At 41.4% G+C, this 19,725-nt stretch overlaps 1 protein-coding gene across 3 annotated transcripts in view; it reads right to left on the reverse strand.

The window, feature by feature from the left end:
- CSNK2A1 (casein kinase 2 alpha 1) overlaps positions 1-16,392 on the reverse strand; it is a 55,453-nt gene extending 39,061 nt beyond the window's left edge. The window contains exons 1-2 of one of the 3 annotated variants that reach the window (XM_029220028.1): positions 16,225-16,314; positions 13,771-14,026 (exon numbers count right to left, since the gene is read on the reverse strand). The gene's annotated coding sequence lies outside the window, so the exon portion shown is untranslated. Of the gene's footprint in view, positions 1-12,211; positions 13,747-13,770; positions 14,027-16,224 lie in introns of those variants that run through there. The other 2 variants (XM_029220027.1, XM_029220029.1) reach the window with 2 other exon arrangements.
- Positions 16,393-19,725: the final 3,333 nt, after the last annotated feature.

Here is a 19,725-nt window from a genome sequence, read left to right on the forward strand (position 1 = left end):
TAAAGTGTCATGGTTATGTGATACGTTAACATTAGGGGAAGCTGGGTGAAGGGTATATGAGGATTCTATCTTTGCAGCTCTTCTGTAAATCTGAAATTATTTCAAATTAGAAGTTAAATGTGAACAATACTAGGTGCTAGAGAGATCTTACATTGCTAGTAGGAATGCAAAATAGTATAACAAAGCCCTTCTGGAAACAGTTTGGCAATTTCTTAGGAAGTTAAAAATTTTCACGTAACCCAGAAGCCCCACTCACTATGTTCATAAAAGCCTATACATGTAGATTTACAGCAGCTCTGTTCATAATCACCAAAGAATCTTAAATGGATAAGCAAACTGTGGTCCATCCATACAATGGAATTCTACTCAACAATAAAAAGGAACTAACCACTGATACACACAGCTCTGATGAATCTCAAAAGCAATACTGAGTGAAAGAACCCAGTTTCAAAATATTATATATTGCTTGATTCCATTTATATAACATTTGTGAGAAGATAAAACTATAGTAACTGAGAACAGAACAGAACAAAATTTGCCAGAGAATAGGGGTGGGAGGCTGGGTAATATGAGGGAGGTGATATAATTGTTCTGTCCCCTTGTTGTGATGGTGGTTACTTGACTCTCTGTGTGTCAAAATTTATAGAACTGTACACACAAAAAGGAATCAATTTTACTGTATACCAATTTAAAAAATAAAATTAAAAAAAGGGGAAAATCCTATCATATGCTGTATCCTAAAACATAGGATAACATGAAGAACACATCTGAAATACTTAAAGGAAAAAGACTTAGGAAAACTGATACAAGAGGAAATGAAAATCCTGAATATTTAGCCATTTCCATTTCAATCACTTTGTAACTGGCTATCAGTTTTCAACCTCCATTCTATCCTAATGTCTTCCTACTGCACAGCTTAGTATTTCCATAACACTTTGTAAAAAGTTTAAAACTTTTAAAAATGTTAAGCAAATGAGTACTGAACATGCTCCCCCGCCTTTTCTGTGCCATTATACTTTATGCCCTCCACAATACAGCTTGCTAGGGGAAATCCTACTCACCCTTCAAGAATCAGCAACTTTTACGTCCACAATGAAGCCTTCCACAACTCTCCAAAATGAACCAAAATACTTCCTCTATGGTGCCAAAGCACCCCTATATACTCATTACATTATCACATGTGTTTTGTTTACATACTTCTCACTCATTAAACTATCAATTCAAGGACCTGAACCATGGTTTATTTCTCTTGGTATATACCCTGTGTTTATTACGGTGCCTAAGCATGTTGATATGTTCCATAAATGTTTGATGAACTTATATTAAGACAGTAATGACAATATTTTGGCAAAAATCAAATTTCCTTGCATATGGACCTGCTCCTGTTCAGAACTGAGAAAAGCAGTTTGGCTGTACAGGTATAATGGATATTTGATGTGCAGCCAATTTTAAATATGCTCTTTGGTCTTGCATGTAAATTTTATCACATAACAGTCATACTATCACTTCCCAATGAGATGTGAAGCCAGTCAGTATGTGTGAGAGATGTTTCTTTGGAACCACAAGTTTTATGAGGCCATGCATTTTACCCAGGTGATGAACACAGTGCCGTACAATCCTTGATAGAGCTACAGAAACAGTTCAGTACTCTATAACTGAAAAATGTGAACCTTGGATTTAAAAGAACAGGAACACTGGAGCCACTAGGACCAAATATGACCTTGGATCTGTCGTTTAACCTATCTGATTACAGTGAGGAAACTGCAGAATATAAGGCGTAATATCCTCTCCCTCTCCCTCCTTTACTATCATGGAGATAGGTTACCCAGGAGATACTCCCTGCAGGTGATCAATAAGCAATAATTAATAGGGTGGGTTGTCCTAGACTTGCCAACAACAAATAGGCTGGAACAGAGGGCAGCAAACATTTTCCAGCTTCCAATTCTAAAGAAATGTGAACGCCTATGCCTATACTACTCCTTGGGATTTATATTTATCACTTTTAAACCTAACAAGTCTAAGACCTAGGTAATACCTTTCCCATTTTACAGAAGGTGAATCTGAGCAATTTTTACAGTGTCACAATGAGGTGGTGATTTTAAAATATTCTGTCTAGATTCACAGCCTATTCGTTCTGCTTTATAGCAAACATATATGTCCTATTTGGCTCACACAGTATTTTTTCTTCCAATTTTTAAAACAGATAAAATCCACACAACATCACATCCATCATTTTAAAGTGTACAATTCAGTGGTTTTTAGTATGTTTGTAGCATGCAACCATCACTACCATATGATTCCAGAACATTACCTTCACCTCCAAAGAAAATGAATATCCCATAGCAGTCACTCCTAATACCCCCTCACCTCTTAAGAACCACTAATCTGCTTTCTGTCTCTATAGATTTGCCTATCCTGGACATTTCATAAAAACAGAATCACACAATATGTATCCTTGTGTATCTGGCTTCTTTCATTTAGCATGTTTTCAAGGTTTATCCATGACGTAGCTTTACAGTAGTTCATCCCTTTTTATGGCTGAATCCACTGTAAGGATATACCACATTTTGTTCATCCATTCATCAGTTGATGGACATTTGTTTCCACTTTATGGCCATTATGAATGCTGCTATGAACATTCTTGTGCAAGTTTTCCACAGTGTTTTTAAAAAGTGAATCAGATATTAAGTTCAATTATTTGTTAAAGATTTTCATAATAAATATTTCTAAGTGTGACTTGGTTGCCAACACTAAAAAATCAACCTTCAGTTTCTCTTAAGAAGGAAGGAGAAAGATCTGTCTTTCTGGTAACAATGATTCTGCATTCCTGCACTGACAAAATCACTTGGATCTGCTAACGGTGATTATCCAACAATGGGCTCTAAAACCAACCTACTGGAAGATGCCACAGGTAAACCTGGACAACTCTATACATTTATCTTACTGGCTCGACTCCTGCAGGTATTTCAGTTAGCAATCCCTGCTCTATACTACATATATAAATTTATAAATACATAAGTAAATTAAAAGTGATATATTTTAAAAAGGTAACTGGGGAAAAATATGGGCAAAGAAGACATTCAGCATTATCAGATGCAAGAGCAAAAGCCGGTTTAAGCTCTCAACTTAACACCATTTGCTCCTTGATTTAGTTTCCATTACTAGTCCAGTTAGAACTTAACAAAAAACACCTTGGAGTCCTTTGCAGTATGCTTTTTGCCAATTAAGAAATACAGACCTAACCACAGATTTACAGAAAATTTCTAATGACCGAGACCCCTCCTCTGTACTCCAACAGCACACTTTGCTTACCTTTTCCATCTAGCAGTGTCACTGTACTGTTTACACATCTGTTGCCCTAGCTAAACAAAGCTCCAAAAGTAGAGAATAGTGCCTTTGTATCCTGAGGAATCTACCACAGAGGCTGACATAGAATACCGTTCAGAAATATTTGTTGAAAGAATACCGTGACACCTGAGGAACAAAAACAAAGCAGGAGGTATAACTCTCCCAGACCTCAGACAATACTACAAAGCTACAGTAATCAAAACAGTGTCCTATCGGTATAAAAACAGACACACAGATCAGTGGAAGAGAACAGAGAGCCCAGAAATAAATCCACACACCTACAGTCAATTAATCTTTGACAAAGGAGGCAAGAATATAAAATGGGAGAAAAAGACAGTCTCTTCAGCAAGTGGTGCTGGGAAAGTTGGACAGCTGCAATGTAAACCACTGAAGTTAGAACACACCCTCATACCATACACAAAAATAAACTCAAAATGGCTTAAAGACTAAGACATGACACCATAAAACTCCTAAAAGAGAGCATAGGCAAAACCCTCTGACCTAAGTCATACCAATGTTTTCTTAGGTCAGTCTCCTAAGGCAATAGAAATAAAAACAAAAATAAACAAATGGGATCTAATCAAACTTACAAGCTTTTACACAGCAAAGGAAACCATAAACAAACAAACAAACAAAAAACAACAATGAAAAGACACCTTACAGTCTAGGAGAAAATATTTGCAAATGATGCAACCGACAAGGGCTTAATTTCTAAAATATACAAACAGCTCATATAACTCAATAACAAAAAACAACCGAAAAATGGGCAGAATACCTTAACAGACATTTCTCCAAAGACGACATACAGATGGCCAGGAGGCACATGAAAAGATGCTCAAAATCACTAATTATTAGAGAAATGTAAATCAAAACTACAATGAGGTACCATCTCACATCAGTCAGAATGGCCATCATTAAAAAGTCTACAAATAACAAATGCTAGAGAGGGTGTGGAGAAAAGGGAACCCTCCTACACTGTTGGTAGGAATGTAAGGTGGTACACCCACTATGGAGAACAGTATGGAGGTTCCTCAGAAAACTAAAAATAGAATGATCTAGCAGTCCCACTCCTGGGCATATACCGAGACAAAATTATAATTCAAAAAGATACATGCACCCCTATGTTCACAGCAGCACGAGTCACAATAGCCAAAACATGGAAACAACCTAAATGTCCATTGACAGATGAATGAATAAAGAAGATGTGGTACATATATACAATGAAATACTACTCAGCCATAAAAAAATGACAAAATAATGCCATTTGCAGCAACATGGATGCAACTAGAGTACAGTTATCATAGTAAGTGCAGTAAGTCAGAGAGAGGAAAGACAAATACCATATGATATCACTTATATGTGGCATCTAAAATATGGTGCAAATGAACCTACCTACAAAACAGAAACAGACTCACAGACATAGAGATCAGACTTGTAGTTGCCAGTGGGGAGAGGGAGAGGAATGGTTTGGGAATTTGGGGTTGGTAGACACAACCTATTCACTTAGAATGGATAAACAACAAGGTCCTACTGTATAGCAGTAGGCAACTATATCCAATCTCCTGGGATAAACCATAATGAAAAGAATATTTGAAAAAGAATGTATGTATGTGTATAACTGAGTCACTTTGCTGTACAGCAGAGATTGGCACAGCGTTGTAAATCAACTACACTTCAATTAAAAAAAAAGAATACTGTGACAAGTCATGCAAGTGTTACTGTATTAAAAATAATAAAAAGGGGAAACTGTTATTTGGACCATACAAATTATTTCAAAATGGAGTTTATCAATGGGATCAGAGGTCCATTAACTCCCTAAAGTATATACAAAGTAGCGTTGTGCAGGTACATTTTTTTGAAGAAAAGATCAGGAGCTTTCATTACAGGCTCAGAGAAATCTGTAAACCCCAGGAAAATTAAGAATCGCTGAATTAGACAAAAGGAACGGTACATTTTTCACACTGCAAAATATCAATTTTAAAAGGTTAACTTGATGGGAATTCCCTGGCGGTCCAGTGGTTAGGACTCCGTGCTTCCACTGCAGGGGGCACAGGTTCGATCCCTGGTCAGGGAACTAAGATCACTCAAGGCAAGCAGCAAAAAAAAAAAAAAAAAAAAAAAAAAAAAAGGTTAACTCATAATTTACATAAATACTAAACAATTAAATTTCTCAAGTTACGCATATCCCATTTTTTCCTGAAGGAAGAGAGGAAGACAATGTATCCTAGGCTTCAATTTATATTCCAGCATGAGACCCATGCTCGATGAATGATTAACAAAATGTCAGCTTCAGAAAAGATACAGTGGCATTCAGAGTCAGGTGAGGACACCAGTTTTACACAAGGGAACTTCAGTTTTGCCTTCCATTACTGCTTAAAAAAATAAGAAATTGAATTTCTTTACAAGTGTCCAAACTTTAATCGTTTAATCTTACACTTTAAAGTATATCCTGAGGGCTTCTCTGGTGGCGCAGTGGTTAAGAGTCCACCTGCCAATGCAGAGGACACGGGTTCGAGCCCTGGTCCGGGAAGATCCCACATGCCGTGGAGCAACCAAGCCCGTGAGCCACAACTACTGAGCCTGCGCTCTAGAGCCTGCAAGCCACAACAACTGAAGCCCACGTGCTGCAACTGCTGAAGCCTGTGTGCCTAGAGCCCGTGCTGCACGACAAGAGAAGCCACCACAGTGAGAAGCCTGTGCGCCGCAACGAAGAGTAGCCCCCGTTTGCCGCAACTAGGGAAAGCCCGCGCACAGCAGTGAAGACCCAACACAGTCAAAAATAAATAAACTTATTAAAATAAATAAATAAATAAAGTATATCCCCTGAAATATACATGGAAAGAGAACTGCTTGAGGGTCAGAGACTTTAAAATGGTTTTTTCTAAACTTAAAGCCAAGACTACTTTAAGATTGGAATCCCCTAGAGTCTTAAAACTGTTAAGATACTCAATTACTGAACTTTCTGAATTAGGGCTTACAGCTTTTAAAAAGTCAAAACACAAAGAGAAAATATTTATATGGCAGACTTGGATAAAGGATCAAGACCTTTGGACCTAAGATCATTGGCTTGGAGGCCCTGTACCCTGCCCAAATGGCCAGAAGGCTGAGGGGACCAGAATCTCAGCACTTCTGTAACTCTCCCTGATATAGTCCATTGGCTGAAAAATTCTGATTTAATTAACCTAAAGAGATCGTAAGCTCAGTAGTCAAAATCCATGCAAGTAGGCTGAGAAAACTATTATTATTTCATAGCTCCCCTTTATTTCAAGAGATAAGCAATCACCTTTTGCAGTTTTCAAGTATAGTTCACTAATATACTACCATTCCTTCTGGGAGATCATCTATTTGGAGGTCACTGGCACAAGAAAACAAAAAACAACCTAAACCTCCTAACCCTATAGCTTGAAATAAATCAAAAGAAAATAGATTAGTGGGGAAAATGAATGTAAGATTAAATGAAGCTATCTTTTTTCCTCTACTTTACCAAACTAACGCCATATAAATAATGTTTTTTTTTAATTGGGGAAAAATACACAGGCCAAAAAGGTTAACAATTAGCTCCTTGAGAGTTCCCCATTCCCAATCCAACCCTCAAATCCCAAGACTCCAAGTGCACACTGAATAAGCAAGAAAACTACCTGTTCAAAGCCAACAGTATAAGTTTTTTCGGGCCCTGTTAAGGGTCTGAATTCAGAATATAAATATTCACAATAACACCCGATAACTTCATGAAGTTATCAAGTTACTGCTTGCATAACCCTGCAGGATTTTCAAGATGTTATAATCTTAATATATCACTGGGCCTTATTTTTATTCCCATCTGCAAAACTTACAGGATTCTTGCTCTAAAGACAATACACTCAAGCATTTCCACAAAACAAACCAGCAAGTACGGAATCACAAAAAAACATTAGCATTTGGGCCTTCTGTGTGAATTTCATTTCTCCACCTTTAAGCCAGAAAAGGAATCAAAGTGTCAGTGTTACATAAATAACATAGCAACAGTGGGAGGTCTTCCAGTGAAGGGAAGAATTAGAAGAAAACCTAAGCATGGTAAAGAATATGAAAAAAATTATATATAAATAAATATTATATATTATATATATATATACATCTCTGAATCACTTTACTGTACACCTGAAACACTGTAAATCAACTACACTTCAATAAACAAAAAAACCCAAGCAGTTTGATTTGAATTAACAGTTATATCTCAAACACTTGACATTAGTTTGAAGTACAGTAGTCTCCAATAATACAAAATATAATAAACGATGGGCAAAGAAGCTATCATCTGTGTATCTTTTTACCAGGCAACACGAGCGAAATAAAGTCACAATCTGAAGCTTTATTCCACTGGCCACAACCCTCTGGAAAAAAAAAAGATTCATTTGCGACCTAGAGTAATCTAAAGTAGAATCCATCTATGTATGTAATAACTATCATTTGAATGCCTCTTATAAACCAGATATGGTATGAGATGTAGATTCTCTTTTTAGAAATAAACATAGATTCAGAGGTTAAATAACCTGCTAAAAGTCACAAGGATACTAAGTGGCAGAGGCCAGATTTGAACTCAAGTCAAATGTTAGGTTTCAAAGCCTAAATAGGTTATTTTCACTAATTCAACACTATTTCCCCAATTCTGCACACTGATTCAACAACAGCTTACCTTTGTAACATGACAATGAAATGGATTGCTTTAAATCTGGAGGCAAGGTGAGGTGTGAGGGATATGAGTTTCAACAATCTGGAGTCTTCATTATTCTCCTATCTGAATGGGCTGGCCACCAGGTCACAGTGGTATACAAAATCACGTTTGAAAAGATGGAAGAACAACTCCCAAGGCAGATGGCTATTTGTATTCATTCTATAGTCATAAATACAGAGTAAAGTACTGATAAAGACAGGTTCCTGCTCTGCCTAAGCAGTATATGTATGATTTAAGAATACAGAGCAAAGAAAGCAAGTTAGTGGATTACCTGAGAGAGCAAGACACAGAGAACATGTTAATGCAGGAAAAAGTTCTCCTCCAAACACACAAAAGTTAATTCCCAAACTGTGATCAAAGAACCACTGGGAATAAGGCCTCTGATCCCAGGTTCACAAGTCTATAGGTGAGCAAAGCTTGAACTTCCCCCAAGTCTGCGATGGGAAGATTCACTTCTCTATCTAGAAGCAAGAGAACCCTAGATTCACCAAGACCAGATAACCACTTTGGCAATGCACACTGAAGGTGAGTAACTGAGGCAATCTACACTGGGCATGAGTTACATACTGACCCACCCCTAAGCTGCAGCAATTCAGTACCTCACCCACCCAGCAGGCCACACCAGAAACAAGTACAGGTCAAAAGGCCTCACTGAAAAATAAGAACTCCTGGCAGCAAAAAATGAAAATAGAGTAAAGCGTAGCAGCATTGGCAATGAACACACCGTCTTCACTGACAGGGAAAGGAAAGGCACCTGGCATTTTATAAATTATCTCCTTTAATCCTCAGAGTTACCCTGAGATAACATTAGCTGGCACTTTAGCTATTAATCCTCACAAGAATATTCTGAGGTAAGTACTAACCCCCATTTTACAGATGAAGAAACAGAAGGCTAATAAATAAGTTGTGCCGGGCTTCCCTGGTGGCGCAGTGGTTGAGAGTCCGCCTGCCGATGCAGGGGGACACGGGTTCGTGCCCCGGTCTGGGAAGATCCTGCGTGCCGCGGCTGGGCCCGTGAGCCATGGCTGCTGAGCCTGCGTGTCCAGAGCCTGTGTTCCACAACAGGAGAGGCCACAACAGGGAGGGGCCAGCGTACCGCAAAAAAAAAAAAAAAAAGTTGTGCCCAAGGTAGTTGTTATCCTAACTGCAGAGATGACAAAATCCAGGCTTAAGAGTAAGTTAAATAACCTTGGTTACTCAACCCAAACTTGGTCTATCTCACTCCAAAGCTGGAGCTCTTTCCAACTATCCTGCTGCCTCCTTCCCCCAGTCCTCCCAGTAATCTGTTAAAGAATTCCATTCAGAATGAGGAATTCTCAATCCACTGCCCACCAAATTTCTGCAGCTGTTTCAGAAACTATACCTAAGATACAAAGCCAAAGGAGTTTTCATAAGAAAACACTCCAGAAAGCTACTAAGTTATGGAATGATGCGTTATTACAAAATGTCACTGGACAAATTTACAATGTCTGGGATAATTTAGCCTCAGCACAGCACCTACCTGAAATGTAGCAAGAACTCAAGGCTTGTTGAAAGAGTAACATTGTTTAAAACTGGTTATAAATTCAATAAAGCCAAATGGCTAGTTTGTACTTTCTGATATGACATGATTAAATTTTTAGGAAAATAATTTACACATTCATTTTTAACAAGGTTGCTTTCTTAAAAATTATATAATATTAATGAGCTAGCTAAATTGAGAAATGCCCATTAGTGCATTAGTCATAACTTCAGAAAAATTTCAAGTGTTCACTTTCCCAAGTAGATTAAAATGTTTCAGCTAATAAAAACCCGTCAGAAAATCCACAAGACCAGAAAGTATGAAAAGAAAAAAGTGGCCAATATAAAGGCATTTAAGATGTGACACATAAAATTATAAAACATTATTCTAAGTGTACCCTGGTATTTAACCCTAAAACCCTCACTTCAGATGACACATATTTTCTATGCAAGAAAACACTATCATCATTAATGTAAAAAAAGCTTGCCCACCACAGTAACCATTGCTAAGTACACTTCTTATATCTAAGGCTGAAAGACACAGAATTTGTAGAAACCAGTGAAATCTCACTCCTAGTACAATACTGTTAATTCTTTCACCTTAAACTTTTAAAAAGACTCAGTCTTTGGGCTTCCCTGGTGGCGCAGTGGTTGAGAGTCCGCCTGCCGATGCAGGGGACACGGGTTCATGCCCTGGTCCGGGAAGATCCCACATGCCGTGGAGTGGCTGGGCCCGTGAGCCATGGCCACTGAGCCTGTGCGTCAGGAGCCTGTGCTCCGCAACGGGAGAGGCCACAACAGTGAGAGGCCCGTGTACCGCAAAAAAAAAAAAAAAAAGACTCAGTCTTTGATTTCTATGATGTAAAGGAAAAAAAGTTTGGTCAACAAATTGGTCAGCTGCAATCTACCCTGGATCATACCAAATATTTAAGAAAAACTACCAGTTGTCTATAACCCAATGTAAATATTTGTTACAATGACAAATGACAGCAGTTCCTTTTCTTAATAATCCTAGAGAAATTTCTTCATTTGAAAAGCTAGCTGGCCTAGATTTCTCTCTAATAAGAAACAACTAAATGATATAGTACTCTTTTGAAATTATCCATCTTAGGAGTTCAAAGAAATTTAGGTGTATGAACACACTAACACCCTTGTGAAACAAACCTGGCCCAAGTCACCCAATGAATTGTGATAGACCAAGGATCAAATCCAGTTTCTCATTTTAAACCAAGTATCACAAGCATTACCTTAAAACACTAAGTCCTTACCTAATCCAATGCCAAATCATATCATTCTCAGTTTCTGAACTTGTTATAAATTGTACTGTAATATTTATGTAAAAGCTGTCATACAGTTGTCAAAACAATTACCATAAATGTTATAACAGTGAACATCTTTTGGGCATTTAACTGCGTTAGGTACTCTGCTAAATGTGTTACATGCACTATCTCAACTAATCTTCACAATGACCCTCATGAGGAAACTGAGGCACAGAGAGATAAGCTACGGTAAAATCTAAAAAAAGGACAAGGCAGGGGTATACAGGGAATATAGTTTAAAAGCCATGAATCCCCATTGCCTGGACCAGGATTCTAGGCCAGCTGTAGGGCTGAGATACTTGGTTTAGTCACTTAACCTTCATGTGGCCCAATTTCTTTTACTCTAAACCTAAAAGTCAAACAGATAATCACAAAAGTCCTTCGTACCCTGAAATGCTCTAATTCTGTAATCATCCTTCTATTCAGGTAACTAACTCAAAGAGAAACTGCCTTATTTCCTCCATCCTCTGAAGTTCTCTTCACTAAAGTTGAGAGTCCACATTTTATGAATCTAATCAATAACATACAGATAAACAACAAAAAAGCCTTTCTTAAAAGCTAGAACTCTATTCTGCAGTTATGATCCCCAAACTTTATTCTTTTTTTTAAACTGTATTGGCTTTTTTAGAAATTGAAGTATAGTTGATTTACAATATTGTAATAGTTTCAGGTGTACAGCAAAGTGATTTAGTTATACACCCAAATCTTATTGACCTCAAATGACAATGACAGGGAGAAAAGACCTTACAACAACTTTGGGTTGGGGTGGGAGGTATGAAAGACCAGACAGACTACTGTATATAGTAGTGGTTATCCATTCATAAAAAATAATCACTCATTTCCATCTCTTCTAAAAAAACAGGAATTAAGTCTATAAAGGGTTGTCAAATAAACTCAATGCCTTGTTCAGCCGATAAAAATGAATGAAGGAATTATCCAAGACGTTTATTATAGGCATGGAAGAATTATCAATTTATAGAAATTCTTCCAGAATGGCCTAGAGCTCTAGAATTTACGTTTTACTGAGCTGGTCATTTAGCCCCTACAAATTGCATCTAATGACAGTAACAGGATGCTTAAACATCTAGGGAAGAGGCCTAGGTTCCACTCAACACCATTATTCTGTGAAGTCTTCCAGAACCAAATCACTACAGAATAATCTTTGCTGCCTTTGTTCTCTAGAAGATAATCCCCCAAAGATTCTTAAATAAAATCAGCAAAACCCCTCTAATTAGTTTTCTTTTTCTTAAAATTTTTAAATTTTCCAATTGGTTTTCTATTGTTGCTGTAACAGACTACCGCAAACATAAAACAACACAATTTATTATCTTACAGTTTCTGTAGGATAGAAGTGAGGTAGACTTGGCTGGATCCTCTACTTATGGTCCTGCAAGGCCAAAAATCAAGGTGTCCATAGGGCTGTGTTCCTTTGTGGAAATTCTGGGGTGGGGAATCTGCTTTCAAGCTCATTCAGATTGTTGGCTGAATGTGGTTCCTTGCGGATGTAGAGCCGAGGTCCCCATTTCCTTGCCGGCTGTCAGCTGGGGCTGCCAGCACTCCTTCTTGTGCTTTCCACGTGGTCCCCTCCAGTAATGGCAGGGTGAGACCCTCTCCTGCTTCAAATCTAACTCCAGCTGGATAAAGTTCTCTGCTTTCATGTGCATAGACTGGACCTACCCAGAAAATCCAGGATAATATTCCTATCTTAGGATCCTTAAACCACAGTTACATCTGCAAAGTCCCTTTTGCCACAAAACAGTAACAAATTCAGATTCCAGAGGTTAGGGCACATATATCTTTGGGGGATCATTCTACCTAACACAGTCCACCCTATGGGCTCCAAAGACTCATATCTCTCCCAAATGCAAATATATCCATTCTATCCTAAGGTCTCATTCCATTAAAGTCCAACTCAAAGTCCAAAAATCTCATCTAAAGCTCATCAATTCAAAACTCCCAAATCTCACCATCTAAATCAAATGTGGATGAAGCTCTGGTTGTAATACATTAAGTGCAACCCCTGGAGCACAATTCCTAGGGAAAAAAAAAAAAGTTATCTGTTCCCAACATACGACGGTGAGACCGGCATAAGGCAACTTATAGACATTCTAGTTCAAGCAGGGAAAATATAAAAGAAAGTAGGGGAAATATAAGAAAAAGCAGATCCATCGGTCCAAAGCAGTTTCAAAATGTGGGCAAACTCCATTCCATTTCAAAGCCAGGGTAAACTCTTCTGCAGCCTTCGACTCCACCTCTTTGGGCTCTTGGTTCCACCCTCTGAGTCATTCTTCTTTTTTAATGAAAAGGAGCACATTCACATCTAAGTAGTTTTTTTACCAGCCTGCTTCCTACCAGTAAAACTGGGGGTGGGGGTTGGGGGGGGGGTTGAGAGCTCTCTTTAATTTACTACTTTGTGTTTTTCAATCCAAGCTGGCACTGTTTTTGCTAGTATAAAACGCTCAAGAGCCTAGTGGGCTTCACATGAGCTCACTGAGACTCACACCCCACAAATAAACCAGGCTGTACCTTCAATACTTTGCTTGGAAATCTCAGCTAAATATCCAAGTTCATCACTTATAAGTATTCTTTTCCACCTGACCACAGGTCACAATTCTAAGCTTATTTGCCACTATGTAACAAAGATCCTCTTTCCTCCAGTTTCCAATGCACACCTCACTTCCGCCTCAGCCCTCACTACTTCTACTAATGATCTGTTCTAGGTCTTTTCTATTATGCTCCTCAAAAATTTGCTGGCCTCTTCTACTGCCGCTTTCACATTTTTAGGTAACAGTACCCCACTCTTGGTACCAAAATCTACACTAGTGTTCTACTGCTGCCATAACAAAACCACAAACGTAGTGGCTTTAAAACAATAGAAATTTATTGTCTCACAGTTTCTGTAGTTCAGAAGTTGGGTGGGCTTGGCTAGGTCTTCTGCTTAGGGTCTCACAAGGCCAAAATCAAGGTGTTATCCTTGCTGGAAACTGGGGAAGAATCCACTTTCAAGCTCATTCAGGTTGTTGGCCAAATTCAGTTCCTCGTGGTTGTAGGACTGAGGTCTCCATTTCCTTGCTGGCTGTCAGCCGGGGCTGGTCTTTGCTACTAGAGGCTCCCCGCATTCCTTCTCATGCTTTCCATGTGGCCCCCTCTAGCAACAGCAAATGGAGTCCCTCTCATGATTCGATTCTGATTTCCCCTTCTGCCCCATCTCTCTCGACTCCCAGCTGGAGAAAGTTCTCTGCTTTTAACGGCTCATGTGATTAGATTGGGCCTACCCACTAAATCCAGGATGATCTTCCTATTTTAAGATATTTAACTACATCTGCAAAGTCCCTTTTACCAAGTAACATATTTACAGATTCTGGGAATTAGAGTTTGGACATCTTGGGGGTGGTGGTGGTGGTCATTCTGCCTACTACAAACCCAAATCCTATGTCAAGTTTTAAACTTAGTTACCAAAGAAAACTTCTCCTTTCTCCAAAAGAGTATGTGAAGTAAAGCTATATGTTCAGAGACAGAGACAATGGTAAAATCAAGTACTCTCACCCTGGAAGAGTGTGGCTAAGCAACAGAACCAAAAATACACTGTAAAAAAGAAGCTACTTGTTTCATCTCCAAACAGCTAGGCAATTAAACCATTAGGTAGAAAATAACCTATTGCTCCCCCTTAAATGTGTGCTCCTCTTCTCTACTGTATTCCATATAACAGGATATAACTAGGCATGTTTGGTTTTTGCATTTAAACAAAAGTTACCCCAGGGTGACCTAATTTTGTAATCAGCTGATAAACCAATCTAAGCAAACCTCAAATATTTTCATTCTTTCTTCAAGTCATACACCCTCCCCCAATAGCAAATGAAAGGCAAGTATTTCAAAGTCACAGAAGGATACAACTACCCAGGTAAAACTGCTGGTGAACTTTTAAAAACGACACAAGGCAGAACTAGTATTGGTCCTGGTCTTTCAGCTCAAGGTCCGCCAAGCCAGTTAAGCCAACTGACTTAACAACAAAAGAAAAACACCTCAACAACTACAAATATAATTTTCTGAAGCCTTGCCTATTGTCAGATTATTGACCATAAACTTTACCTAGACTTTAGGAACCCCATATATACCAGCTAGTCCCTTTAATAAAAGTGACAGGTAAGGTCTATGGAGCACTTACTACCTACCAGGCACTGTGGTAAGCACTTGACACAAATTATCTTATTTACTCCTCACCATAAACTTACCATCTAGGAAATATTATCACCCCCATTTTACAGATAGGAAAACAGGTTTACAGAAGTTAGGTCACACAGCTAAATAACCATGGCACTTATATTTTTTAATCCAGATATTTACTGCCACTTCTTAGATGGAATGGGGTCTTCCAATTCATAGAAAAATCCTCCCTTTCTAGCTTTCTTTTCATTTCCTCTCCTCACACCCACTTCTCAACAGAATTTAGCAGCTGAAAGGTAATCAGGTCTTCCTCAATTAATTTGCTACCTCCTTTCCAGAACTCTTTCCTTCCCACAATATCAACAGCCAAGAAGCAACTTCTCCTGACCCTTCCTTCCCAAAAACAAACTACATAAGCTCCACCCATCACCTGCCAAGGTTAGAAATGTTCCAACGCTGCAAAAATATAAACAACAACCGAAAAACAAAAACAAAAGTCCTACTCTTCAAAGGTCACAAACTAACATGCACACTCTTAGCCAACCTTTCATTCTACATACCTCTCCTCTTCCATCCAGGCTCCCAACTAACCCTTAACTCCAACTCCACCCGTTCTGCCCCACTTCATGGTCCCTTCCCCTTTATCCTCAGCGACCTCGCCCCGGGTCCCCTTCACCTTGCACCCCAGGGTGCAGGTGGGAAGCCCAATTTCGCCTAGAGGGGCCTTAGAAGGCCCCCACTACAGCTGCTCTGCTCCGCGGGAGGGTCCACCCCAGCCTACACTGCGGGCACCACTCCCCTAGGCACCCTCCCCCAGCATCCCCCCCCGGCGGCCCCACCCCTCCAGCTCGCTTCCCCCTCTGCCGACCTCCTCCACCAACTTGCCCCCTAGTCCCCGCCCCAGCCCAGCCCTCTCCCCCGCAACAAGCTGGACTCTCGAGAGCCAGTTCCCACCCTATCAGCCTCTGCCACCAAGCCTCACTCCCCGCCCTGGGGGTTAGCCCAGGGCCTCCCCGATGGGCTGCAAGAGCCTCGGCTAGTGTGTGTGTGGTGGGGGGGGCAGGGGAAGGCGAAGGGCCGCTCGGGAGTCTGCTGGAAGCGTTAGAGAAGGCCGCGCCCCGCTGCCCCATCCTGGGCCCACCCGCACCCCCCAACGACCTCGCCTGATGGCTCCCACGGTACCTGTGGTGGAAGCTGCAGCGGCGGCAGCCGCTCTCCCCACTCTTCACACAGACAATATGGCGGCGGCGGAGCAGGAGACACACGGCTCGGCCGCCAGCCGCAGGGACCAGAGCGAGGCTGCAGCCGCCGCTGCCGGAAGCGGAAACCCCCCTCCGACCGGGAGGCGGGGCGGGACCGCTTCCGACTCCTCCCCCAGCGGAATCTCGCAGAGTGCGGTGCCATGCTGGGATGTGTCATTGTATCCGTAGGAGTTCAGTTCCGGACTGGGGCGGAAAATGGAACAAGTTCTCAACGTAAAGCGTAATAAGGAGACTTGCAGTAATTAAGCGCATTTTATTTCAGTACCTGTACGAACTTACGAGAGAGAGAACACGAACCTCCCACTAAGTGTATAATTGGTTTGACCCAAGGTAAGATGGCGGTCCCTAGGTTTCCCGCACTTCACTCAGCTGGCGAGTTCTACCAGTCGGCAAGCCGGCCCGCCTTATTTGGAAAGAAGCATGCGCGACCTTCAGAGCTGGAGAGCGAAGCGTTTTGGGAGTTGAAGTCTGCTGCTCAGGCCCCTCGTCTAGGGTTGGGGTTCCAGCAGCACGTTTTTTTCTGCTCAAACTTCGAGTTCCGGAACAAGTGAACGAAAGTTGGACCCCGGGAGTGGTGTGGCGCAGCAGTCGAGGAAGTGACGGTACTAGCCCTCTAGAGACTGAGACCCAATTCATGCCTCTTACAGGAGCCCTTTGCAGAGCTGCCCATCTAGAATAAACTGTTTTCTCCCTTCGATCTGCCTCCCTCCACCCCGCTTGCCTGGGCAACGGCTCCAGGGCAGCTATAGGGAAGTTTCTGTCGTGGAAAACTGATCATGACGTCCTCTTGGTTAAAACCTCCCAAGTCTTTCCTTTGTGCACCAAAGATAGCCCAAGCTCTTCTCTTGACATCCAAGTTCCTGCATAATTTGGATACTTCCTTCGCCCCCAAGCCGCGTTTTCTGCCCCTCTCATTTCAGTTTCATGATGCTCCCACCCACTAAAACTGCAGACTATTCTTGGAACTTGTCAGCCTCCCTCTCATTGCACTGGCAGTTACATCTGTTACTGTCACCTCCTGGACTGGCTAACTTCTGTATGTCCATCGGGCTAATCCTTTCCTCTCAGGATCTTCCCTACCTTTAGTTCCCTCAGACCTAGACACCATCCCTCAGCAACCTGACTGGTCCCTAGCCTGCCTGTTCCATCAGACTATGAGCCCCCAGTGGACAGGGCTGAGTCTGATGATCACCCTGTTCCCTGCAGGCCCTGCTAAAAGCTTGTGTGTGTGTTACTGAGAGGAATTAAAGTGTTAGCCTCACCTCTGGTAGGGCAGAGGTGTGAGGTCTGGAACAAGTGTTAGAAGGTTGGGTTATTTTGGTACCTGCTTTTATCCCTGAGCTGCCTCAGAATAGCAGCTACCCAGGATGGGCCTCCCCACCCTCTCTAGCCCTCCTTTCAGAGTTCATCAGCTGACTGGCACCTCTGCTCCCAAAGAGACAATCTCCTCCCCTGTGGGATGAGGTGGTGGCAGCTGCAGACACATAGTGATGGTCTCAGGGAGGTGGCCATGACCTTTTCTGAGCCTCATCTGTCAGGCATGTCTGTGGCATTTGACCCCAATGGGCTGAGAGTCCACAGAAATGGCTCTCTGGGTGCCCACAGGCTGGTTATTTCTCCATTATGGGTCTTGGTTTCCCCACTTGTGGACTGAGAAGGTTAGACAAGATGATTCCAAGGTTTCTGTGAGGCCGTCTTCCAGGAAATGAGGCCTTCACTTAGCTTTTGGATAATGTCTTTTCAGCTCTTATGGCTCCTTTTCCCCTGTCTTTAGTCACATATATTCAATTCACAGCTGTTGATCACTTGCCATGAGCCAGACAGTGTGCTAGACGCTGGGGATGTGGCATGAGCAAGACAGATAACAGTTTCTCATGAAACTCACCTAAAGTGATAAACATAATGCACAGATAAAAAAATGAATAAGTACTGTGAAGGAAAAATATAAGTAGCTGTGAAAAAGAATGAAAGAGGGGAGAACTTTAGCTTGAGTGGTTCAGAAGGTCCCTCTGAGAAAAAACAGTAAGAACAAAGGTCCTGAGGCAGGAAAGAGCTTGATAAGTTTGAGGAAGGAGGCCATGGGGGGCTGAAGCACTGTGAGTGAAGGGAAAAAGGGTAGGAAATATGGTGGGAGAGGTGGCCAAGGCATTCAGGCCATGATTAGGGGTCTGGAATTTCATCTGAAAAGAGTGAATGTTCTTTCCTATGATCTTGGCCCCTCCTACAGCCTCAGTTCTTCATTCTTCTACCCAATTCCATCCTCCATCCCTGACATCATTCAGAGGGCTCACCCAGGCACAGACATACAACCCTTTGCACTTTGTAGGACACAGTTGAGACCCAGCCCCTGCCATTTCTCAGGCTAGCCTGGTATAGGTCTCTGGTTCCAAAAAGCTATCAGTCTCCAGTGTTCATTAGTTATGGAGCCTCCAAAGACCAGCTCAGTTATCTTTAATACTAACTTCCTGACCCCCATAGCACAACTCTCAGGCTAGACTTCCTTCAAACAACAATAACAACAGCCACAACCACAGTTAAGATGTTCACAGTACTTGTCCTGTGCCACACATTGAATGTTCATCTCATTTAATCCTCACGTCAGCCGGATGAGGTAGGAACTAGAAGTATCCCACTGTACAGACCAGGAAACTGAGGTTCAGTCAGATTACAGGACATGCCCCAGGTCACATACAAAAGATGGAGCTTGCATTCCAACCAGGGCCATAGGCACTGCGTAAGAAGAGCCTCAGCATATCAGCTTTCTGTTATTGCTCAACAAATCACCCCAAAACAGAGCGGTTTAAAACGACAATAAATTTTTGGTTATGTTTGTGTGGATTGGCAACTTGGACATGTCTCAGCTGAGACAGCTCTTTTCTGCTGTACATGGTCTTGCCCAGGCTTACTTCTGTATTTGCAGTCAGTTAGCAAGTCGGCAAGCTCACTGGTCCTATATGGCCTCATTCACAGGTCTGGCAGGTGGCTGGGCCTGCTGGCTTGAGTGCCTAGGTTCTTCTCCATGTGGCTTCTTCAGCAAGCTAGCTCAGGCTTCCTCATGATGGCGTCTGAAAGGAAAAGAACGAAGGCAGCAAGGCCTCTTGAGGCCTAGGCTCGGAAGAGCTGTAGCATCACTTTCACTGCATTTTATTGATCAAATCCTGTCAGATGGCCAGCTCAGATTCAAGGAGACTAGTAATAGACTCCATCTCTTGATGGAAAAAACATCAAAGTCATATTGCAAAGAGTCGTGTGGGGGTGGGGGGAATCATTGTGGCCATCTTTGTAAACAACATAGCACACTAAGTGACCATGGGTACAGAACTGGTTAAGTAAGTTATGGTACAGCTAAACATGGTGCTATTAACAGGGAGAGCACTTAGTATGTGTCAGACACTATACAAGATGCTTTATGTGTGTTAAC

This window comes from Monodon monoceros, unplaced genomic scaffold (assembly GCF_005190385.1).
Source record: "Monodon monoceros isolate NGI ecotype Baffin Bay Population unplaced genomic scaffold, NGI_Narwhal_1 Super_Scaffold_13, whole genome shotgun sequence".
Lineage (NCBI taxonomy): Eukaryota > Metazoa > Chordata > Mammalia > Artiodactyla > Monodontidae > Monodon > Monodon monoceros.